The sequence below is a fragment of the Mirounga angustirostris genome, unplaced genomic scaffold, assembly GCF_029215605.1.
Source record: "Mirounga angustirostris isolate CCGP_5_RB_7025 unplaced genomic scaffold, mMirAng1.0.hap1 SCAF_2, whole genome shotgun sequence".
In the NCBI taxonomy this organism is placed as follows: domain Eukaryota; kingdom Metazoa; phylum Chordata; class Mammalia; order Carnivora; family Phocidae; genus Mirounga; species Mirounga angustirostris.
In genome coordinates, this window is record NW_026991710.1 from 140,819,333 (window position 1) to 140,846,620 (window position 27,288).

A 27,288-nucleotide genomic window follows, 5' to 3' on the forward strand; every position below is an offset into this window, starting at 1 on the left:
GTTATATAAGAACTTATTACAAGACTATACAATGTAATTTTGATGTCTTTCCATATTTTACATTATTCAAAGTGACAAATTATATTAAATACTAATCCTTTTGATTTTAACTATATTATTAAAATTATCATTAAGTTTCAAAATAAGCTAATTACAATTCTGGTAATAGAGGGAGAGAGCTCTGAGAGAGAAAGCAAGATATGAGAAGCTTTAAAAATTAATAGTCAAAAACTGAATAATAGGTTTTTCTTTTAGAAAAATCTCCTTTGAGGCTCTGTATTAACAAGAATTCTGGAATTAGGGGAGTCTACAAGCTAGGAAAGAATCAGAGGATGCGTATATACAAAGCATTGTCTCCATTTTTATTCTAGAAGGAATGTACTTGGCAAAATCTTGGTCTATATTCCTCCTCTGAGCACATGTCAATATTTCTTTCTCTGAGAAATGCTTGTATATCTCAAGAATTACATGACAGAATGACCAACATTGCCATGTATTAGCCATTGTACCAGTTATCTATTGCAGTTTTTCACATATTAATTCATTTAATCCTAAAAACACTCCTCTGAGGAATGCACAATTACTATCTCCATTTTACTCAGGACACTGAGACTCCTGATCTTTAAAAATGTATATACCCTGGGGAAAAAAAATGTATACAAAGTTCAGGAACTCGGAAATGGCAATTCCTATCCAGGCAATGGGCTCCAGACCCTGTCCCTGTAGCCACTAATTTGCCTCTCAGTTTGTAACTTACAAACGTAAATGACGTCAAAATCCTTTTTCTACAGATTATCTTGTGGTACGTGTGTCCCACAAAGCCCACTCTGGGGAAACGTGTTCTAATTGCAGATCACTGCATGCTTAACTCTATATGGACACTTAAAAAATGGAAAGAAGCATTTTTCAAATTATTAGTTGTAGTAAAAGCATTATGAAAAACTGACCTTGGCTTCTGTTAAAATATAGTGGGTTTCATGATTTTTATAGTAGTTTTTTCCCCACAATATCTATTTAAAATGCACGTAAGTTCTGCCAATTTACTTTGGGCTCTAATTATTTTATTAGCAAATGCATGCTAATAAGAATTCCACTTCTTTTAAAAGACTTTCAAACTGCTCTTCAAATTTATTATAACTGTTTTCCTGACGATGCATAAAATAGTTGACTTTAAAAAGAACGCTTTAAAATGAAATAAAGCTGCTTATGCACAATTCAGAGCTTTATCTTTTTACATACACCCCGAGGAAACTCAGACACCTTAGATTTATGCATGTTTTATTTGGTTAAGTTTGTGAAGTATTTGATCGTATTTCTGAAGACTTACAATTGCTTTTGTAGTGCAGTCAGGTGGTATATTTTCTTCTCTTCTAGTTTATGAGAATGGCTATGATTTATGCAACTGATATAAAACTGCTTTCAAGTTAACATATACTGAAGACAGTATATAAAGCTAATAGTCAAAATCATCTGCTGAAGGCTATTGCTTTCACTGGTAATTTGGAAACTGTCAAGTTGAGGAAGCAATAAGAATATAAGTTTTGTACAATTCAATTTTAGTTGTCTTCTGGGATGACAGCTAACATTGTTGACAGTGAATTTTGGTAGATAATGAACTTTAGAACTAAGAGTTATTGGAATTGGTATGCTTTAGAAATTCCACTTAAATTAGAAACTACATGCTTACCTTCAATCCTAAACGGCTAGTTGTTAGCTGCATTAACTAACAAAATGTGGAAAAAAATAATCTCTTTTGGTCAAAAAATGTGTTTTTAAATGTTTATAACAAAGCACCATAGCATAAAATATCTTATTTCCTCTTTTTTCCCATTTGCCATTTAATTATGGATTATTGAATGTTTAATTAGAACACATTTATTATTCTCTCATTAAGATTTATGATACATTCTATTTTAGGGCACTACCTTATTTTTTTCATGATTTCTATATAATCTTAAAATTTTCGTCAACTATTTCAAACATTTTATTTCATACTACCTTTTAGATTGTACTATAATATCTTGAATTATTGAATGTCCTCTATTACTCTGTAGTGATGAGGATGTCTCATTGCTTGGCAAATGTCTGGAAAAAAACAAGCAAAAAACAAACAAAAGCCAGAAAACTTTTTTCAAAGATTCTCTTTTTTCAGCACAGTTTGACCCTTTATATATCTTTCACCAGGTTGAATAGTCATTTCCATGGTAAATTCAGCCTTTGAAGATCTTTTCCAATCCATTTTATATTAATTATAGTTGTGCCTTAACTTAAGCTTCTATTTTAATAACCTACTATATGTGTTTGTAATGTTTTATGTCTATGTGAGCTCATCTTTAATAGCCACTATTCTTTTTTTTTTTTATGCCCCTGAGATAGAAAAATGAGTTGTTAAAGTATCTTTCAAGAATGAGCTGAGAAAGACATGTATCATATGACCTCACTGATATGAGGAATTCTTAATCTCAGGAAACAAACTGAGGGTTGCTGGAGTGGGGGGTGGGGTGGGAGGGATGGGGTGACTGGGTGATAGACACTGGGGAGGGTATGTGCTCTGGAAAGCACTGTGAATTGTGCAAGACTGTTGTATCTCAGATCTGTACCTCTGACACAAATAATGCAATATATGTTAAGAAAAAAAAAAAAAGAAGGTAGCAGGAGGGGAAGAATGAAGGGGGGCAAATCAGAGGGGTAGACGAACCATGAGAGAGGATGGACTCTGAAAAACAAACTGAGGGTTCTAAAGGGGAGGGGGGTGGGAGGATGGGTTAGCCTGGTGATGGGTATTGAGGAGGGCACGTTCTGCATGGAGCACTGGGTGTTATGCACAATGAATCATGGAACACTACATCTAAAACAAATGATGTAATGTATGGGGATTAACATAACAATAAAAAATTAAAAAAAAAAAGAATGAGCTTTCATTTATTTCTTCTCATTATCCATTACAACCTTTGGCCCTGGACAAGATAGAACCCTGACCTGTGCCTTGTGCTTTATAGAGGTTCCCACACATGCTTAACCAAACAGTGATTCTTGCATTATGACATAATTCCAAATAGTGCAAAATAACTATGTTCTTGCTTCTTTTTCTGTTTCAATAGGATTGTAAAATATTTATCGAATTGGCTCACTATTCTCAAGAATTGTCCCTGACCACTGTGAATAATTTCAATATTAAAATAATTCATATGTTCTACAAATATGTATATATGTTACCCCCTACCTCTTTAACATTGAAAAATAGAAATACATTAAATACTAGACTTGCGAATAGTTTTCTGTATGCAAATATAAATTATTATAGATATATTAAGTATAAAATATTATTATTTAAAGCTTCAGATTAAAATTTCAGATCTTTTGGAAGAAACTTCTAAAAAACAAACAAGCTGTATTAAACAAATCATTAATTTAATTAGCATTTTGCTTTTATGTTTCTACAGATAACTTTAACTTTATTGAAAAACATTCTTTATAAACATATGAAAGAGACTTTTATTAAGTTTAAGAAAGTTTTATTAAAATAGCCACTCATTAATTTAGTATCTTGCCTTTATATTTTGCTTTTACATTTATAGATTATAGTAGGCTAAAAAGAAGAAATATAAACACTTTCCAGTAGTTTTATTTTTTTTCTTTCTCTTATTGTCTTACCTTTCTGGCATTTACTTAATACTACATAATGTCTTTATGTAGAATCATGATTGCTAAGTTTATTCAAGGTAATATATCTTAGCCTTATAGGATCTAGATACATTCTATGATCTTCTTGGAGAATATATAATGACACAGTAAACACGACAAGGAGAAACAAATTGTATTTTGTAACAGAACAATGACATTTGATGAATAGGGCAAATTTAAGAAGGGAATCATTTTTTGACTAATTTTTAACTAACTGGTTTTACACTAATACGAATTTTGTTGATTTATTTGCTTCCTTGGAAATAATAAACATGTTGATAGTGTTGTACTTATCCACCTAAGATTATGTATTAAGATGTTTCTCTAATATGAATGCTGAGATTTAGCATAGGGTGAAACAAATTCTCCCTTTATTTTTACTTTTGGATGGTTAATATTTATTTATTGTATATATAATATATACCAATGTACTGAAATAGAGCTCCAAAGTAAATTCTTCTGTGCAAGACTATAACATTTGGAGGCAAATTTGCATAGTTCAGGACCACATATAGCATATCCTGAAACTTTTCTCCAAATTAATATTCTTATATGAGTAGAAAAAAAATGTTCTTTTCCAATCACATGCCAAAGAGGCTTTGATCTTAAACATACTTCTTATATATAAACTTGTATAACTTCTCTGAGAAAATTATTTCTTATTTTGGTATCTACTGAGAAAAGCATGATATCCTAGTTTGTGAGCAAATGCAATTCACTGTCTCCTGGACAAACTACTCAATATCAGTACTAACAGTTGAACTGAAAACTGTTTCTCTACAGAGAAAATGGTTTTCTACAGCTTCATGCTTTGCTAAGTGGAAGAGATTCTTGAAGAGAAACACTCTTATATGAAAGATTTTAACCGACTTTGAAAATTTATGTACCATTTTTGAAGTACAGAACCTGATCAAAGCAAATACTCTCCATGCAAGTGCTGCAGATCTCATGGATCCCATGAGGGTCCAAGATATAGAATTCAGACTAGAAAATATTTTAGGGATTTCTTTCCCATTTACCCCCAAATAAACTTTGGATGTGACAATGCCCCAGGTAAATCTTTCAGATCAATGGGATAGAAAATTATTTAGTAGTACATGTTGAGTTATTTGTTCTGTACATTTAGGTAGAGCTGGTACCTGAACGGTTTCCAAATAGTTCAGAGTTTAGGTTGATGGATTAAAATGGCATTAAAAAGCATAAGATTTTTTTCCCTTAGGTTGATTAGATATAAGATATATATGTACAAGTAGTGTTTCTTTGTCCAATAAACCATTAGAAAATGTAATAGGAAAAAAATCCAATTGAAACAAAGAAGAGAGCTTATAAAATAATTAGGAATAAACATGATAAAATATGCTCAAGAATTTTATGAGGAAAAGTATAAAACTTTAATGAAAAACATGAAAAAGACTCGAATAAATGGAAAACATTACGAGATGGAAGCAACAATAAATTTAGCGTTGATTCAACTTACTCCATCTAATAAACATTGCTAATTCAAAATCAGTCAAATAATAGGAATATTCTTAAGTGAAAAGATTTTCTTTTCTTCCTACTCAGGGAAAATCATTCATTTTGTTGGACAAACAATCTCAAGTTCTAGCTAGTTTTCCCCTTTTTCTTCAATATTCTAATTACTAAAACTTTCTAGCATATTTTAACACCTAATAAAGTTAATATGATATCATTGATTTACTTGTAATAATTTTTCTTGTTTGTTTTTTCCAAATGAAATTTAGAATGCATTGTTCTGAAAATAAAATGTACATTAATTTTAGGGCTTAAAATTAATTTATAAACTAGCTTATGGAGGATTGACATTTTTATTTTTCTCAGAAACATGAAATCTCTTAGTTTTATCAAAATTTAATGGTGTTCTTTAGGAATTTAAAAATGTTTTAAATGTAGAGGGCTTGCACAGTTTATATAATTTGCTAAATTGTATAAATGTGATTTGTTTGTATTTTAAATTTTGGTCAACCTCTGCTCAGTTTTGATATCAATATTGTATAATTATTATTAATATGGTTAATTTAAAAAGATAACTTTTAAAGTGTTTCTTTGGAATTATCTGCTTTATATGTTTAAAGATTTTACTTATTTATTTATTCATTTGAGAGAGAGAGTGTTTGTGTGAGTTGGGGGGTATGGGGAAAGAGCAAAGGGGTGGGAGAGGGAGGGGGAAAGAATCTGAAGCAGACTCCATGCAGGGCACAGAGCCCAGTGTGGGGCTGGATCTCACGACCCTGAGATCATGACTTGAGCCGAAACCAAGAGTCGGGTTCTTAACCAACTGAGCCTATAAAATTTGTTAGAATGTGTTCATCATATGGGTATTCTGCTTTTGGGGAAATGATTACTTTATAGGTTTCTCCATTTCTTCTATGGAAATTTTCTGTTTTTTTTCTCTGATCCACTTTTTATTTTTTTAAAGATTTTATTTATTTATTTGACAGAGAGAGACACAGAGAGAGAGGGAACACAAGCAGGGGGAGTGGGAGAGGGAGAAGCAGGCTTCCCGCCAAGCAGGGAGCCCGATGCAGGGCTCGATCCCAGGACCCTGGGATCATGACCTGAGCTGAAGGCAGACACTTAACGACTGAGCCACCCAGGCGCCCCATCTGATCCACTTTTTTAAAACTATATTTTCCTAGAATTTTTACATTCCATCTATCTTTTCAAGTGCAAGTACATAGAGATATGCAAAACAGTTCCTAAGGATCACTTTGATAGTGGTATTTTTGTGCTTAATTCCACTGATTTCTATTGATTGTGATTTTGGTTATATGACTCTTTGCATTTGTCACATCTCATCAAATTATACACTTAAAATTGTTGAATTTTATGTATTTAAATTATATCCAAGTAGAAAAAAAATAAAGAATGCTAATACTGCTATTTCATAATTCATCAGCTTTATATAACAGTTTTGATGCCCATCTCTTATGAATGTGGCTATTTGCTTTCTGATTTTCTTTTTATTTTTTTCCCCAAGTTCCTCTGCTCTTTTATAAATTAGGACATTTCAGTATTATTATTACATGTGAATTTTTCATTTTATTTTTTTATTCTAGTCCTCACATTTACTTTAATGTAAGTTAGACTATTTAAATATTTTTGATGCTTACTGTCATGCATCTTGCAGTATTTTATTCAGTCACTACTTGGTTGCCCAAAATGAAATCTTTAGTAGTTTCTTTAGGAAGTACTTATGGGAAATATAATTCATGAGATTTTCCAAGTTCAAAACTATTTGTATCTGGTCTTTATACTTGAAAGACAGCTTTGGTAGATATAAAACCCTGGCCTCATTTATATTTTTGCCCTTTATATGTCTGATATGAGTTTTTCATTGTGTTATGATAAATATGGCTTTGAGAGAACTGAAGTCAGTTTGACTTTTTCTCTTAAAAAGTGATCAATTTTCTTGGCTGCTTATAAAAATAATTCATTTATCTTCAGAATCAGTAATTTTATGATGATATATCTTGGGGTTTAATGTTCCAGGTTATTTTTCCCTAAATAGTTTTTCTTTTCCTTCAGTATGAAGTTACATGTCTTCTTTAGTTTTAGAAAATTTTTCTTTAATTTTATCTTTAAGTAGTTGCTCTTTTCTATTATTCTGTCTAGCTTCTGTTGAGAAATTAACTAGATGCATGTTGGATCTATTCCATCTAACTTCAATATTCTTATTTCATCTTTAACTTATTTTAACTCTTTTCCTATAGCAATTTCAATCCTTTTATTATTTCATTTTCTATATCTTTCCTGATGATTGCCACTAACTCTATTCTTCCATTAATCTTTCTAATATTGCACCTGAGATTGTTTTATATATTTTTTCTTTATTTACCACTCTGTCTTCTTTCAGATCTCATTTCATAACTTCTACTATCTCACCATCTCTTTTGTATCTTATATTTTCAATATGCAGTGTTCTTTCATGGAAGTTCAATAAGCATTATTATTTTAAAAACTTAATGGCATGATATTTATGAATTATTTTCAACTCCTTCACAGCAAATCTTCCCTTTTTCAATTGTTAGGATCCCATTTTTTACATAATATTAAGACTGAAGCTTTCATATAACAGACAGTCAGGCTGTAAATTCATGGACTCTGAAATGTAGCAACCCTTTAGATTCAATGATAACATTTATTTTGGTGATTTCAGCCCTAAAGGTAAAGTAATACGTTAATATAATGTTCCCATTACCTGCTTTCAGACCAGAATATAGAACTCCTTTTCTTCTTTTGCTTTAATTTATATGATGCTATAAATGTAGCCAGCATAAGACATGGTTCAAGATTTATCATTTTAAAATCTCCATAAATAATCATTTTAAGTGAGACATGGCTGACATGAGTCAAAAAGCAATGAGATTTTGTACATACGTAGTGTTTATAAATTAATATCACATTCTATCCCTGATATTCTATTGTAATATAGCTAATGAAATTTTTAGCTTCTCTATAGATTTATAAATTGCGATCAATTCTCTGGTATGAATATCTGTTGCAACTAAAATTTATTGTTTCCAAGAATGAGAAAGTAATTCAGAATAATACACAAGTGAAAAATATACATACATACGTATACATGTGCATATGCAAAATATAGATATATATGTGTATGTGTGTATGTGTAAGGAAATATAATCGACATTCCTTGAACGGAACATGAAAACAAAATTATCTCCATAAAACAGGCTCTGGAGCAGGCTTTTTAGGGCACCATTGTTAAGTTAAATTAGCTCCAACTTATTTCTCTTCTTGTGTCATTTAGTCAAGATTAAAAATTCGGAAAGAAAAATAGTGCCTGATTGGACTCTTTCTGAATAGATGTCCACGCCTTGGCCAGGGGAAGGAATACCATCCTCTATAATTGAACCTTCATAGCCTGATTAGATGAGAAGTGCTTCTTCAAAACATAATCACAATGGTATTATAAGAAGATAGAGTAAATTCTAAGAGAAAAACAACGAACATCCACTGTCTTAATGTATTCTTGACTCTCAATGAAAATATGGATATAATATAACTTTAATTCCCTTTTGTTTCTCATATCTTTCTTTTTCAATAAATTCCATTTAATCTTCACAATACGAATGTGAGTTCAGTGGTTCTCAACATTGGCCTCCCATTAGAATCACCTTGGAAGCTTAAGAAAGTTCTGACTCAAAGTCCTGTCCACAGAGTGTCTGAGGTTGGAGGTTGGGGGTATTTTTTACATGAAAACTTTTTTTTTGCAATTACTGACTACCACCCCTGGTACTTATAATGTGAAGTGGGGAGGAGACCAATCAGCTTTGTGGTTAAGAGTTCAGGTTCTGCAGTCAGACTGTATGAATTCAAATCCCAGCTAAATGTCTTGCCAGCTTGCGACAATGGGCAAGTTATTCAAACTCATCTGTAAACTGGACTTCTTGGAAAGAGTAAATGAACTAATAGATGTAATTGCACTTAATACAGTTCCTGGCAAATTATAAACACTCAATTACTGTTAATTATTAGTATTATTCACAGGAAACAACAGCTCTTGGCAAGAATGTGGAGAAAGGGGAACCCTCATACGCTGTTGGTGGGAATGTAAACTGGTGCAACCTCTCTGGAAAACAGTATTGAGGTTCCGCAAAAAGTTAAAAATAAAACTACCTTATGACCCAGAAATTGCACTATTAGGTATTTATTTACCCAAAGGATACAAAAAATACTGATTTGGAGGGACATATGTGTCCCAATGTTTATAGCAGCATTATCAACAATAACCAAATAATGGAAAGAGACCAAACATCCATCAATTGATCAATGGATAAAGAAGTAGTGGGATATATATATTACTCAGCCATCAAAAAGAATGAAATCTTGTCATTTTCAAGGATCTGGATGGAGCTAGAGTGTATTATGCTAAGCAAAGTAACTCAGTCAGACAGATACCATATGATTTCACTCATATGTGGAATTTAAGAAACAAAACAGATGAACATAGGGGAAGGGGGAAAAAAGAAAGGAAAGCAAACCATAAGAGCCCTTTAACTATAGAGAACACACAAGGTGCCTGGAGGGGAGGTGGGTGAAGGATGGGTTAAATGGGTGATAGGGATTAAGGAGGGCACTTTGTGATGAGCACGGGGTATTGTATGTAAGTGAGGAATCACTAAATTCTACTCCTGAAACCAATACTACACTATATGTTAACTAACCAGAATTTAAGTAAAAACTTAAAAACTTAAAAAAAAAAGTAATAATCTCTAAAAAAATTATTAGTATTTTTGCTCAGTTTGGCTTCACTCTTTTGAGGGATTTGCTCTTCTCATACATCTTATATTGTCAATTTTTTTAAATAAGCCTTATAAATGAAGATAGAGATTGAAGAACATTTACATGGGCATGGAATACTACCAGTTTTGTAATTCTCAATTTTTAATCTGCCTATTAAGGGCCCTCAGCTATGGAATGAGTGAAGTCAGTGGTTAGCTCAACTCCACAGTGACTGGGCAGAAATGGATTAGCAGGCATTTCTTCCACAAAGCATGCTAGTCGGCTGCCAGTGCCAGCAAGGAGGTTTCTCCCTTGTCTGTTTGGAAAGAAAGATTGTATTCAGGGTTCCCATGCATAGATATGATTGTGGGGAGCCCACAGGCACATATCATAATGTATGCACTGGGCGTGGAGCAATTTCCCATCTCTGTCTTAAGTGTGGCAAGTAGTTTAGGTCTTCCATTGTCAAATTCCTCATAAAATGCAATAGGTAGAAGGGCTTTTCTGCAGGTGTGTTTCCAGAGCTGGTGAGATTGGGGTTTTACCATGTTCCAGAAGTTAAGAGGGTGTCTTCTTGATGAGAGTGGTGATTACTACTAGGATGTCGAGAGCTTTGAATCTCTTATCCAAGTTATTCTACCAGTACCATCTTAATAGTTAAATTGAAGTTCGGGATACATCTCTGTGATGGCTTTGCAGATTCCAGGACTTAGACAGAAATTTCTTTTTTTATATTGATTTAGTTTTTTCACAAGGATTTAGGAAGGGGGAGGAGGTTAAACATGTATATTCAGTCAAATACTGAGTCCCCTCAATGCACATTCTGTACTAGCTTGAATAAGTTAATGAAACTTAAAACTAAACATTGTTTGTTCAAGAGTAGTACATTTATAAACTTCAGTAGTAGTAAAATATTTTTTAAGCCAGGGTTTTTTTTGATGATCTAAATCCAGGTAGTGATTTAGAAAATAATCTAAATAATTATAACTGACACTAAATCAGAAACATATGCAAATCTCTTCACATGACTGGAATGATAATAAGCTTAATCAAGTGATGTACAATCTAATTTTTATGGTCATAGAATATACAATTATTTGAATAAGAATTATTTTTTATTTCAGTGAAGGGAAGTAAATAATCACTGAACATTTTAAAATGGATTTTATGTCATCCTGTGAAACATCTATGATCTTCTTTATTCTAAATTTTCAACATTGAGTTTATGGTTCTCCCAAGGGAGTAAATGACCAAATAATAAGTCATACAATCTTTTGTTGTTGTGTTTGTTTTCTGAAGAAGATAAATATAGTCATTTAGCATTAAATATAACTTCTGTAATAAAAATTGACATAGTAAAAACTCTATAGATTATTTTCATCAAGAATAAAATAACAATTCTAAACTAGATATTATCATATCATACTCAGTATGATATTAAAATAAATACTCCATGACCAAGTAATAACTTAGAGATTAAGCAAATTTGCATTAGGAAATGTATTATATACTTGATTACTTTAATATCATATTCAAATTATTAATAAATAAAGGGATGCATTTATTAAATGACAAAAAAGCATTTATAATTATGTATCTATCTTCAAGATATTATCTTAGAGCATTGGTGATATTCCCCTTCCCTTTCCCTGTCGACCTCAATCTTTCATTCTTTTCTGCTTCTCTGGGCTTAGTGCTGATAAGCAATTCCTTTACTTCTGTTGCTGTTCTTCTCGAGGTTCCTTTTTAATTTCCTTGTATTCTTGGACTGTGTCATGATATCCTGCCCTCACTGCTACCTCCCATCCTAGTCATACCAATGCAAAGTACTGAATAAACACAATTTAGTCCTCAAAGTAATAGTACGTTTTTGAAAATAAATACGAATAATTGATCAAAGAAGTAGAACCACATAATTCTCTTTTCCAGGGAGCATGCACATGCAAAATGACAAGTAGCTTTCACGAGAGGCATCTGGCACTGTGGGAGGAAATAGACGGCACAAGAGAAGTTAAACATGTCCATTTGAGAAGCCAAGTGTTTAACTGTTGTACAATTTTTAGAGTAATAAAAGCTCGAAATCACACCCACTCTATACATACACTTCTAATTTCCTTGGAAGGCTGAATTGCTACTGCGAGTAAATTTGATTTTGAAAATAACTACATTTGTGATACTTTGATATCTCTTTTATGTGAAAGATAAAGTGAAGGAAGTATTCTACCAAATGTGCATATTTTAAGCAATGAGATCTTCTTGTTTAAACATCTGTATATCTTTAGAATCTCTTGCTTTTCCTATATCTTCCTACTAACTGCAATGCTTATGATTACTTATAATCTGGAAGAAAAAAAATAGGAAAATATTTCCCCTTTAGTTTGAGATGTTTGCAATTTTTTTATTTTGACTATAGTGAATTTTGTGATGCAAAAGTTGAAATAGGAAAGGTCATTTTCCAATGAAAAACTCTATGGAAAATTAAACTAGGAATCAGAACTTTTTTTTTTTAATTCCAAGATTATCTATTTATACCTTAGTTTCCCTAAGTCTTTCTTTTTCTTAGCGAGAATGTTTAAATAAATTATTAACTTTACATAGAAATTTAATATTTAAAGACAGGGATTTGCAGCCTTAGGGGACAACATGAAACTAGTGTGAGGGGCTTATGAAGACCCAGACTGAAAAATTAGTTTCACCAACTCTTGAGTTGTCTATTGTTCTCCCCATCACACTTCTCTACACCTGACCTCCTGCTTGCCATTACTTTCCTCTTCCACATAATAATTGTTAGAAGAGGCATGAGGGTCGCACACAGCAAAGCATCCAGAGGCAGAGTTGCCAAGGAAAAAATTCCTTTCATAGGAACAAATGTTACCTACCTACCACAGGAACAAATGTTACCTACCTACCATAAGAGGATGAATCTTTTTTGTCTGAATTGTACAGTAATATTCATTTTGCAATCTAATAATTTTTATCTTTCAACAGTTTCTCTTTTTTTATGGTGACATTTCTTTTTTCCTACTTATGAGAACTATCTAAAAATATAGAGAACTTATGTACAATTTTTAAAATGATTAAGTATGTTAAAATAAAATTAGATGAATATGAGTTCCATGAGGGCAAGAGATGTTTTATTTATTGACCTCCAGAAATTTACGGACAAAAGATCTCTTAACAAAAATAAAACCAAATTATGGGATAAAACATTCTACAAATTTTTTCATGTAGTGGATTTTTTTTTGTGGCAAGTTTATAAAATTTAAGGAATTTTTTATGTAAACAATTTGATAACCATTTATATCTAAAAACTTTTCTAAGTTAATAGTCTATTCAAGAAATTACTCTTCTTGGGGTACCTCGGTGGCTCAGTCGTTAAGCGTCTGCCTTCGGTTCAGGTCATGATCCCAGGGTCCTGGGATCGAGTCCCACATTGGGCTCCCTGCTCGGCGGGAAGCCCGCTTCTCCCTCTCCCACTCCCCCTGCTTGTGTTCCTGCTCTCGCTGTCTCTCTCTGTCAAATAAATAAATAAAATCTTAAAAAAAAATAAATTACTCTTCTTCTCTTTGGTATATATGTACACTGAGAGACAGAGGGAAGGACATGAATGGTAGGATCTATCCATAAATATTTTTCTAAATCTGAATTGGAATTCACTATCATAACTAGGTAATAATGTTTTAACCTAATCTGCTTTATTACAGTTAAACTGTGTGACAGAAGAAAAATTTATTTCTAGTCCCTTTTCCCACAATTGAGTCATTCATGTAATTATTTCGGCACCAGTTATGGAAGAGAAAAATGAGAAACTTATTTTCTTTTAAAATAATTTGCTAATGTATGAACATACTCTGATTGTTTTTTTTTCCCCTAGGGCACACCTAACAAATTTAATCTATTATAGCATATCTTCGGTTTTCATATGACCACATTTTGGCCAAAGGGACTGTCATCAGGGGTATGTCATTATTTTTATGCTACATGGAGCTTTTAAGTCTTAACATTTATATTGAAAAGGGACTCTTCCTTCTCTAGTGACTTCAAAATATTATCACATACATGGGTAATTCAACATTGCTTCATACCAGATTAAGAAATTTTGTTGATGGATATCTGAAGTTTTTATGAATTCAAAAGATTTTAAAGCTTTTCTCTTTTATATAGGAAAATATGTATACATATATATATTTAAAGATTTTATTTATTTATTTGACAGAGAGACAGCGAGAGAGGGAACACAAGCAAGGGGAGTGGGAGAGGGAGAAGCAGACTTCCTGCAGAGCAGGGAGCCCGATGTGGGACTCTATCCTAGGACCCTGGGATCATGACCTGAGCCGAAGGCAGACGCTTAACGACTGAGCCACCCAAGTGCCCATGAATATATGTATATTTTATGATTTTTTCTTTCCATGTTAGAAGTTATTGGTGTAGAGAGATTCAATGGAGGATCATCCTTTTTACATTTAGGAGATTCTTTAAACTTTACAATCCTCTGGATTTCTGCGTTACTTGTATATAGTACACGATGTAATTCCATCCAGTTGAAAATAAGCTAGCATGCAGTTTTTTTTTTTTTTTTTTTGTATTTTTATTGGTTGCTTAAACATGATCATGTTTAAGCATTCAGGTGTGTTGGTTTGATATGCTAAAGTCATTTTTACATCTTTTACTGATTTTCAAAATAAGATCTAGGAGGTTCTAAAAGTTCTGTGCATATGTCTCAGAGGTTACTGTCTAGAAAGATGTCTTTTCTTGCCGATTCTGACCATCTCCAATCTAGATCAATTCTGCTTTTATTACTTGAATATATGGCCTGATGACTAAATAAGTCTGAAAATTACTAATTTACTTCCATGACCCTTGCAATTCATATTCATTGACTATTTGAGAGATTATGAGATGTGATTTGGTTAATGAATTGAAGTTACTTGTATAGTATAGAGAGGACACATTTAAAGGTATCTTACTGTGTCAGGATCCCCAAGACCATCCTTAGGCTTAAAGATTTGCTAGGACTCACAGAACTCAGAAAAGTTGTTATACTTAAAGTTATGGTTTTATTACAGTTAAAGGATACAATTAAAATAAGCAAATTCAATAGATACATGGGGTGAAATCTAGGAGAAACCAGGAACAAGCTTCCAGGTTTTCCATCCCAATGGAGTCATATAGGGATGCATTTAATTGTCCCAGCAACAATCTGTGAAACATATGTCAAGTATTGTTACTGGGGAAGCTCACTTGAGCCTTGGTTTCCAGGGTTTTCATTGCGGGTCAGTCACTTAACATGCAGAGCCCACATGACTTACCTCAGAGACTCTACTCCAATCCTTCCATCTTCAGTCAGATAGATGTTTACTATAAATCACATTAGGTAGATCAACTTATCTGATCAAACCGGTATAGCAGGACACAAGGCTTCAGGCATACAAAAGTAACCTTGTTAGGCAGAATATTCTAAACACTTACAGGAACCAGTCAAAAGCCAGTCTTGAAGATAAGTCTTTTTTGGGAATGTACAAGTTTTGAGTGATCAAGGTCTGCTGAGTTAACCCTGCCCTCTTGTCATCCCCGTTTTTCTCCAGCTATTGGTGTCCATTCTAACCCTGGTCCACTCTGGCTGCCCACCAATTTTTGGACAGACTATATTTATTTGGTCATTTCCTTTTCCATGAAGGTTATTTATTTTTAAAAAGAGATTTATTTATTTAGTTGAGAGACAGAGTGAGTGCAGATGGGAGGAGGGACAGAAGGAGAAGGAGAGAATCCTCAAACAGACTTCCAGCTGAGCATGGAGCTTGACACAGGGCTTGATCCCAGGACCCTGAGATCATGACCAAAATCAAGAGTCAGATGCTTAACTGACTGAACCATCCAGGCGCCCCTCCATACAGTTTATTTTTACACTGCTCTTCTTTCCTTGGGAGGACAAATCTTTTATTCTACCTGTTTTCTTATTAAATTAAAACAAGATAAAAGAAAACTAACCTTCTGCATAGACACCTAGAGGAAGGAGAGAGGCACACTAAAACCAAATTGATTCTACTATACATTTAGCGTATATGTTGTTTCTGTATAAAAAGTAAGTAGTTCATTTAGTGATGATAATCCACATTAATTTTTCAAAAATCAGTTATTTCTTCCTATGATCTTTTTGGGATTTATCTTATCTATAGGTGACTGTGATTCAAGTATCCTAGAATTTACTGCCCTCTATTACAGATAAGGAAAAATATTTTTATATCCAAGTTGTAATTTCTCAGGTCTCATCCTACTTGATTGATTTCACTGCATTCCAAACTCTGAATAACTACGAGTACTCCTGAAATGCATAAGGTCTTCAAATCTCGCTTGGCTGTTACTTTTCATCACAGTCAGCCTCCTGGCTTTGGGTTGCTGCTCTGGTCTTCTAGAGGTAACCATTTTAATTCTAAATCCACATTTCCTCAGAGAACTGCTTATCTCGCTTTGTTGCTTTGACCCAACCATGGGCGCAAATCTTCCAGTGAAGTAAAGGACAAGCTACAACATTTAAGTAAACCTAACCAAAGATTTAGAAATAACTGGAGAAAATTGTAACTGTGAAAATCTTCATAGAAAATGTGATTGCTAGAAGGTTCTGTAGAACAAAATCCTTCCACAGAGCCCAGAGATCTTCTCCCTTCTTACTGCTGAGTTTCTACCATGTTGCTTTCCCCAACAGAATCTCCCCTAAATATTTTACTGGCCTCACTCCTCAAGGCTCTGAAAAGAAAGAATGTACCTCCCAAAAAATATACTCAGGAGAACTGTATTTTCCCCCTATTATAAAGACAATATTGGATTTCATTACTGAAGGAAATTTGACTCCTCATCGACTTATAGTAAAATCAAACTTCTCTAAGTTTTATGCTTAGGGTAGAAAATGTTAAAAGCCTTCATTTTAATTATTCACATTTGCTTTTGTTAAATTTTGTAGAACAGTAACAGTATACTAGGATAGCTATAACAGAACTCAAACCATTTAAATTTTTTCTATAGTTTTGGATAAAATATACTGATAATTTCAATGGTAGATCTCAGAGACGTCACTATACAGTTCACCCATGAACAATGTAAGGTTAGGGGCACCAACCCCGCACGGTCAAAAATCCACATATAACTTTTGACTCCCTAAAAACTTAACTACTAATAACCTACTGTTGACTGGAAGCTTTAGCAATAACACTAGCAGTCAATTAACAATATTTTGTATAGGTATTGTATACTGTATTCTTATAATAAAGTAAGTTTGAGAAAAGAAAATGTTATTAAGAAAATTATTAGGAAGAAAAAAACATTTATGATACTGTACTGTAAAAAATCTGCATGTGGATGGACCTACACCATTCAAACCTGTGTTGTTCAAGGGTCTACTGTAATCCATGAACCATAATTAGCCTGCTAAACCAATCATTTTATTTTTTAAAGATTTTATTTATTTATTTGAGAGAGAGAGAGCGGGTGAGCAGGGAAGAGCAGAGGCGGAGGGAGAGGGAGAAAAAATTTGAAACAGTCTCAGTGCTCAACGCAGAGCCTGACATGTGGCTCAGTCCTACAACCTGGGAGATCATGACTTGAGCCGAAACCAAAAGCTGGATGCTTGACCAACTGAGCCACCCAGACACCCATAAACGAATCACTTTTTAAGATATCTCAAACAATGTTTAATAAGTCTTTATTATTGGGACTAGATCAATTTTAGAGGAAAAAAAAAACCTGTTTTGTTTACAATGAAAGGTTTATGCAACCAAGGGAATCAGTTGCTTAGAATGGAGCAGAGTCCAATTTGAACTTACTTGGGAGTCCTCTGAAACCTAATCATTTAGCAAATGTGCTCTTGTCTCCTCTCCATACCATCTTTTTAATGAACTCTGATTAAGAATATCTCATTTCTTCTGTATTTTCACTTTTTATATCAACTCTGTCAAAGAAAAACCAGAGTTGGACAGTAGTGAAAGTAGTAAAAGTAGGCTTTATTCAGGATTCTTGCAATAGGGGAAAGAGCTCTCAGCATAGAACTGGGCTCACCTTCAAACACAGCATGAGTAAGTAGGAATTTAAAGACAAGGAGCAGGGTGGGGGTCAGTGGATAAAAAATGAAGAGAAAACATAGGGTGTAAGGAAGCATTCTGGTTAAACAAATCTAATAAGACTTTTGCTGAAGACAGACCAATGTGATCAGACGTGATCTGGGAGATGGTGCAGGGTGAGAACTCTTAGGTAATGAAGGTAATCAGATGTGGAGGATGGGGGATTCTTACAAAACTGATTTAGTGGGATTTTTGTCCAAATTGGAGTTTACAAGAAAGTACACAGATAGATCTAAGAGAAGGTTCTGAAGCCTGCCTAAAGTTGGATCAAGCAAATAATCTTTATCAACTGAAAGAATCAATTATATTATAGCAGCTAAATAATTTAAAATATTTTAACTGAAAATGATTTGTTTCACCTTTCTTTTAATTAAAACTGATTCCTTAATAAAAAGAGACAGATTTTAGGTTTTATGTTTTCTATCTAAAAGAGGAAGCTCTTTTAGATAATGTTTGTATGGTTGCCTCAAAGTTGGCCCCTTAAGAATAGGGTCTTTGATTTAATAATGAATTAACAAGAGACCCATTGGATTGCTCCCCCCACATCAGAAAAATATAGTGGTTTGCCCCTATTTTGTTTAGGGTTCTTCAGGAGAAAAATCACCTTTAAAGTCTGGGACTCTCCAGAAAATGCAGCTTTTAAACAAAATTTTCTTTGTTTTTTCACCAGTTTGTGAAATTCGTTAAATTTCTCTAAAATTGTTAAAAACTTTGGATCTCATATATATAAAACTGGCTGATATAGATTCCAATGCTATATTTAAATTATAAAGCTGTAATTGACCTCCAACCACTTATTTTGAAAAGACTGATGAATTTTATGTGCCTACTTTCATGGGCTAGGATGCCTCTGGTTAAGAGTTAAGATTATACACAGTTGGTCCAATAAAAGAAAGGGTGAGATGTCTGCATTCTAAGTTAGCATAAGAAAAGTGATATTTGCACCTACTGTTCCACCTGCTGAAACCAATTATCACATATACTATTTCTCTTTTCTGAACTAGAAAGTACCTCTTGACTCTAAGAACTGTTACCACCACAGCACCTCCCCACCCTCATAACAGACACATTTTCCTTTCATGTTCAGTGTGCAATCCCACCCATCTGGAGTGCTGAAGGACTGAAATCTTATATACTTTCCCCACCTTTTCTTGGAGAATCTCTTCTTTCTTCCCCAGTTGGTTTATAAAGGATATAAACTGCTATTAAAGTTTTCCTGTATCTCACTCCTAACTTGTGAGTTTTTGTTTCTGGTATAAAGTGCCACGCTTAAAGAGGGAAATGATTACCCTTCTACTCTACTTCTAGTAAATTAATTCTCATTTAGAGTATTATTCCATTTCACTACACTTCCAATGGAACAAACCAAGCCTGTACCCTTGAAGAAAGGGGAGAATAATATTTTAAACAACATGGTTTCCCCTAGGCTTCACAAACATATCTTGGCATTTCATCACAACTGGAACACTATTTTATCTGTCACTGTCAATATTTTCTCCAGAAACACCTTTACTTATCTGCAGGGTGAATCATGTGACAAAAGGCAGGACTATGATAAAAATGCTATATAAAAACCATAATGTGCGCAAAGAAATAAAAGTATAAAACAGCATATGTTCAATGCACTATAAACATTTCCTTTTATTCGTAGATAATAAAGACTTCTGTTGGCTAGGTGGTATGCTGGTGGGTTTTCTGGAACAGTCTAAAGTGGGATTTCATGCAACATGATGGATTTGAGACTTTATGATCAGTTGTCCTCCACTTGCCACACTGAAGAACCATCCTAGGAGCAAGGGGAAGGTCATGTTCAGGAGAGAAAAATCAAAATGTGGAGCCAATTTTTGTTTAGATGTGCAAGATGGAATTGATGGTTAGATTCTCAAGTCTGGGAGAACTTGGGCAGGAAGTAAAGGATTGGACAGAAGGGAGAAGGCAGGGCTGAGATTTTGAGTTCTGGAACTTTTTTTGACTTAAGAAAATCTTAAAGCTCAGGAATTGCTCCTCTTTTTGTGGTAAATCTCAGAGCTGATCCTCCAAAAGCTTAGTTAGGTTAGGTTCCTGCACTTCTCATGCTGTTTTTAGAGATTGTGGACAATCTCAAATGGAGGATGAGAGTAAGAATTATTACTTACTAGAAAAGGCATCCCAATCTTACTGAAGCTTTCTTGGCAGTTTATGAAATGATTTTGGAAACTCTTTTTCTAAACATGTGCCATCTCCACCTATTGACTAATGCTTATAAGTTACTTAAAAAGTTCAAATTACAGGCACCTGGGTGGCTCAGTTGGTTAAGCGACTGCCTTTGGCTCAGGTCATGATCCTGGAGTCCCAGGATCGAGTCCTGAATCTGGTTCCCTGCTCAGCAGGGAGTCTGCTTCTGCCTCTGACCCACCTCCTTCTTGTGTGCTCTCTCTCTCTCTTTCAAATAAATAAATAAAATCGTTTTTTTTTTAAGATTTTATTTATTTATTTGAGACAGAGAGGATGAGAGAGAGAGAGCACACGAGAGGGGGGAGGGTCAGAGGCAGAAGCAGGCTCCCTGCCGAGCAGGGAGACCGATGCGGGACTTGATCCAGGGACTCCAAGATCATGACCTGAGCCGAAGGCAGTCGCTTAACCAACTGAGCCACCCAGGCGCCCAATAAAATCTTTTTTAAAAAAGTTCAAATTACTTCATTTCACAGTGACTCATATGAATTAATTTATAAATACTGTCAGAATAAATTACCCAGACTTGTCAATTATACTTCAATGAAGTAGGAAAAAATAAGTTAAAGAACAAAACAAAACAAACTGTCTAAACTTTATTCATGCTAGATCTAAAATTAAGCCAACATATAAACCACAAGATAATATGGATTATTAAAATGGAATAAGGAGTTGCAGGCCAAATATGCAATGTAGAAGGGTAGGGAGAGGTGGTGGAGAAGGAGCTAGCAATTCAGCAATTTGCAATTATTTTTCCTAATGCATTAAAGAGCTTAGACCTATGCAATTCCTTTTTAAAAATAGTCACAGTAATTATGTCATTTCTAGAATTTCATTTAGCATGATAATCAGGAGTTGACTTGATTGCAGTGAATCATCTGCAGGATGTATATATAGAAAAGTCAAGAAATGTAATTGGTAAAATCAAATTTTGATTGTTGATGTTTTCTTATTTAAAAAAATAATTGTCATATTGTTTGAAGAAATAATTTCTGAAGGCTACATTTTACTGTAATTGTTATGTTATTAATGATAGATTTTAGTTCTTTAAATTCCAATGGTCAGTTTTAATTGATACATTTCTAACTTATATGTTATCACTAATGGATTAAAGCTCATTCGTAAAACACCATTAGCTCGGGTGCCTGGGTGGCTCAGTCGGTTAAGCGGCTGTCTTCAGCTCAGGTCATGATCCCGGGGGTCCTGGGATCGAGTCCCGCATCGGGCTCCTTGCTCAGCGGGAGGCCTGCTTCTCTCTCTCCCTCTGCCTGTCTGCCACTCCCCCTGTTTATGCTCTCTCTCTCGCTGTCTCTGTCTCTGTGTCAAATAAAAATAAATAAAATCTTAAAAAAAAAATAAATAAAACACCGTTAGCTCACCTTACACTCAAAGCATTAGCTCACAGAGCTGTATGTGCAATGTAGTGGTCCAGAAGATGAACTGCCATCTTCTACATCATGATATCATTTCTTAAAGCCAGTTAAAATGCATATGTTAAGAATTGTCTCTAGAGAAAGGGAAAATGTCTGCTAGTGTGAAGAACAATTATAGTTGTTGCCTGTGGACATTAGTTCCCAGAATTATTGCAACGTGTGTCATTTTGATCTGTTTCAGTGTCATGCTGTGAATACACTGGTCAGCTTCCAGCAATATTCAGTGGGATTTAAATTAATAACTAGCTGATGAGCTGATACTTAAAAACAGATGGGACTCATATAACACCACAGAAAATTCATCACTAGAAGTCAAGTTAGGCAGTGAAGAGAATTCCAGGAGCACTGTCTTTTAAACTATATTACAAGAAAGACTTGTGGTCCCAAATTGAAATGGCATGACAAAAATAACACTTGATTATTCATTAAGCTTGGCATCCAGTGGTAAAGCACTTCAAAATGCAGGACAGTAAAACGTTCATCTTTCTGCAAATAGAAATCAGTAAAGTATTTTTTCCACTGATTAATAAAAATAATGTTTCTGGCTATGCAAATACTTCTCACAATTTTCTTTTTTTTTTTAAGATTTTATTTATTTATTTGACAGAGAGAGACACAGTGAGAGAGGGAACACAAGCAGGGGGAGTGGGAGAGGGAGAAGCAGGCTTCCCGCTGAGCAAGGAGCCCGATGTGGGGCTCGATCCCAGGACCCCGGGATCATGACTTGGGACCTCAGACGCTTAACGACTGAGCCACCCAGGCGCCCCGTTCTCACAATTATCTTAACAATTTTAAATCATGTCATATGTTACAAACTAATCAAAATTATTAGTTTCATAAACATAATATACTTTTTTATTTTATAGCAACATGACAGAATTCTTGAGTCTAAGAAACATGAAAACTTTTATGAAAATTATATCTGTGAATGCTTGCATTAAAATTTTAAATTAGTTTTTCTTAGATAAAATTAACAAAACTATGCATGTTTAAGCAAATGTAAGCAAATAATTGCTTAACGTGTAAGGAAATAATTCACTCATTCATTTTCTCAAAGAGGGCTTACTGAGTAGCACTTACTTTATGAAAGGCTTTGTGATAGAGGAAAATACAGTTAATATGCTATAAAATATTTTTATAAAAAACAAAAACAATCAAAACATCTCAAATTAATGCAAATGTTTTTGTTTTCTGTTATTTGACTAATACTTTGGAAAATTCAGTACTAACATTTGAGGAAAGTGTTAACATATATGAAGGAAATATTTATCAATAGCACTGGTGGTAGGTGTAGGATGGATAAAACTGCTCCCCGGCAGTAAATGTGTCCTAAGACATGCATTACCTTCTATAGGTCTCAGGGGTGCCATTTTGGGACAACATCTTCCACGGACTAGCAACATTTTAGCTGCAAATTTTGCTTTAGCTTAATACTTCCAGATAGGTTATGCATCAAGTAACACTCTTTCCTTAAGCCTGTAATTTTAATATTTATGAGTTAATTTGAATTCCATATCTAACCGATGCTAGAGTGCAGAAAACAAGTTAACCTTATCTTAAGCATAACTAATTATTTGGAAAAACTCAGTTGCTTTGCTCTCCCCCACCTCAAACATGTTAATAGCTAAATGTTGAATAGGTATAGAATACATAAAAATGTTATAAATATCCTGAAGTTTATTTTCTGTTTCAGGCAATATTTTGACACTATATGAAAACTGACATTATATTCCTTGTCTATATAATTCATTGATGGTAGAACCAATTATTTACTGTTCCTAGAAATTTTTCGGCAGTAAGACATTATTTGTATTTTGAGGATTTTACCTAATCAGAGGCCTGTTTTTGTTGTTGTTCCAAACTTAGAACCAACTTTTCTCTCTATATATTGTTTTTCTATTTTGATATTTCTCACTTAAGATTTTCATTTGATAGTTTTGTTATCCATGATATTTGCTAAGAAATTAGTGTCAGAAAGAAATTACGTGGTTCTCCTCTTTTCTCAAAAAAAAAAAAAAAGGATGGAAAGCGAGGAAAGAAGGAATAAAGGAGGAACAAAGAGAGAGGGAAAAAAGAGAAGAAAAAGAAAAGAGTAATACAGAATCATGGCCAAGACTTTGAGCCATTGGGGCAGTTAACACTTATTTAAAGTGTATCATTGGGAGGGTGCTATGTTGCATCTCCCAAATAAAGCTCCCTTATGCACCCATCAAAAATAGCTTCTCCTTCTCTTGAGCTCACTTGTGCAGGTGCATTCTGTGTTCTGCTCAGAGGTACTCAGCATGGAAGCATGTTCCGTCAAGTGTGGCCCAAAATCCAGCTAAGGCTCTGCTCCCCCATTGCCCTGGTGTGGGCTGCTTCACCTGGATCAGGGATCCACTCAGAGGAGGTGTTGTTGTAGGCATTCCTGTGAAGGACCAGGGTCTGGTCCTTCTTCCTGCTCCATGGGCTCTGGGTCTGTGCTCCTTTTTACTGGAGACTAAACCACTCACAACTAGAATGATTTAGTTGAGCTAGGCAAAAATAAACTGGGCGATGTCTTCCAGAATGTTTTGAAAAATTATATATTCATTTATCTTTTGTTTAAAAGAATGCATATTAAAATAAGATACAAGCATTGTTTACATCTGGAAAGTAGATCTGGGTTTTAAGGATAGGTGTTTTTGTTTCCAGTGTGCCCTTTTGCTTTTCGTTTCAAATGCGTTTGTTTTATAATTTAAGAACAACAGCAACAACAACAACAACAACAACAGCAACAACACATCATTCAAAATAAAGGACAAAGAATATAGAGTCCTGTCTTTTATACCCAAATCTGAAAATAGAAACCTCTCTGATAGCAAGTCATGTGCCTTTCTATACTTCCAGTTCTCCTTAAATTGAGGTCTTTGAACCTCAAGGAGCTTTGCAGTACTAATCGTGACCAAAGATATATAAGTTCTATGAAGATGGAAGAAAAAGAAGGAATAGCCTAGGGAAGCAGTCTCAACTCCCAAATCTAATACAGCCAAATAAAATCTACAGTTTATAAGGCTTGGGTGAGCACATAATATGTCTCCAAAAGCAGTTATTTTGAGAGAAAAAAGAAGGACTAAAACAATAATATACTTTTTCAAAATATTTAAATTGGTTTTAGGTTATTGTTAATATTGTTAGTATTCAAAACCATTTTTTAAAAATTTCTTTTTTAAATAAAATTTCATGAAGCAAATTAAATAAAAAACCTGTAGGGATGATTCCAACATTTTAAAATAACAAAAGTAGAAAATTGTTATTGGTAAATGCTCATATTCTAATCATTTTCTTAATGATTTCTGTCTGTAAATAACATATTTTTAATTATTTTTTAAAAGAATGTATTTTTTCAATGTCAACTTACCATTTTAATTTTTGTAAAGTTGCCTACAAGTTCTTCAAAGTTGTTTTTCACAAGTCATACATTTCAAATTTTGATACCTATCATAGATACTTTTCTGTAGACAACACTAGTTTTAACTGATATACTCTGTAGAAGTCCAACATAATCTGATCAATGGAGGGTATTCTCAATTCTATCTTTTGATAGTATAATTTCTAAATATTTCAGCAGAAATATTTTCATGGCCATTCAGAACACCCTTATTTGGAAAAATATTTTTACCACATAGGACTTGTCAAATAAATTGTCTTATTTTCTCATATGCTAGTGACAGGTTTATATATTTTTCTTTCTTTATTCTGCTAATATAGTAAAATACATTGATTGATTCTCGAATACTTCATCAAACTTGCATTTTGGGGGCCCCTGGGTGTCTCAGTTGGTTGGGCATCCTGCTCTTGATTTCAGCTCAGGTCATGGTCTCGGGGTTGTGGAATGGAGCGTGGCCTAAGGCTTGGCTCAGAACTTATCCTGGAGTCTGTTTGTCCCTCTCCCTCCCCCTCTGCCTCTGCCCAGTGTCTCACCATTGCTCATTTGGGTGAAAATCTGTTTTTTAAAGAATAATTTTCTACCTCATCTGCACTCTCCAATTTGCTGTCATAATGCTATTCCTAATATTCCCTCATTATCTTTTTAATATTTGCAAGATTTGTGGTTATGTTCTTTCTTTCATTACTGATATTGACAATTGGTGTTTTCTGTCTTGCTTTTTAATTTTTCCCTTGATTAATGGGGCTAGAGTGCTATTCATTTTATTGAAATTTTTAAGAAATCAGCTTTGGCTTTATTAATATTTTTCTGTCAATTTTCTATTTAATTAATTTTCACTCATCTTTTTATCTCTTTTTGTTTTAATTTCTCTTAGCCTTGTTTTTTGGTTTACGGTGTTATAGTTCATGCATATATCTTGTTAATTATGTCCACAAGGTATTTCATTTGTGATACTATCTTTTTTTTTAAAGATTTTATTTTATTTATTTGACAGAGAGAGAGAGAGGCAGCTAGAGAGGGAACACAAGCAGGCGGCGTGGGAGAAGGAGAAGCAGGCTCCTGGCCGAGCAGGGAGCCCGATGCGGGGCTCGATCCCAGGACCCTGGGATCATGACCTGAGCCGAAGGCAGACACTTAACAACTGAGCCACCCAGGTGCCCTGCTTTTGTGATACTATCTTAAGTGGTATTGTTACTTTAAATTTATTTTTTGTCACAGCTAGTACATAGAAAATACAGTTGGTTTTTATATTGGCCTTAAGTTTCACAACCCTACTAAATTCACTTATTATTTCTAGTAGTTTCTATCATCTTTCTCCATGATTTTGATTCTTTCTTCTTTATTTCTTCTTTTTTGTTTTTTTTTGGGTTAACCAGGTCCTCTATTGACATGTAAGCTACATCCCTTTTTAAATTTTTCTAATTTTTCTATTGTTTTCTTATGTTTCTAACTTTTCTAATGTTTCTAATACCGTATTTAAAAACTTATAGTGTATTTTTAAGTAGTGTAATTTCTTGTTTAATGTAAGAAACTTAAAATAGCATATTTCCACCTCCATCCTTTGTGGATATTGTTTTCATATATTTTACTTTATGTAGCTTATGCAGAAGTAAAAATAATTTTATTTTTGCTTTTTATAGTCAATTACCTAATTTAAACATTGTATTGTGAAAATATTCAAACATTTAGAAAAGTGAAAAAATCTATAGTGAATTCCTCTGTATCCACTACCAAGATTTTGTCATCAATATTTTACTGTATTTGATTTATCACATATTTGTTTGTTTATTAATTTATCTTTATTCAATAATCCATCTTATTTTCTGACACATTTTAAAATAAATTGCAAACTTCAGGACATTTCCTAATACTTCAGTAGTTCAATATTTGTTTACAGATATTTTCTTTTGAGGTAAATTTTCTTAAAATTAATGCACACTGGTTAAAGGTACATTTGCTGAAATGCATACACCTGTGTAGCTGATATCGCCATCAAGATATAAAACATCCTCATCACCACAGAAAATTCTGTCATGTCCATTTCCAGTCAATTCTTGTATCATCTCCCCAGAGGCATACATTCTTCTAATTATAGTTTAATTTAGCCTTAGTCTTAAACAGATTAGTTTTCCTTAAGGAAAGTTTTCTTTTTTTTAATTTATTTTAATTTATTTTT

At 33.7% G+C, this 27,288-nt stretch overlaps 1 pseudogene; it reads right to left on the minus strand.

Moving 5' to 3' along the window:
• Positions 1 to 16,437, minus strand: part of LOC135363551 (ferritin light chain-like) — a 31,174-nt pseudogene extending 14,737 nt beyond the window's left edge.
• Between the last annotated feature and the right edge of the window lie 10,851 nt (positions 16,438 to 27,288).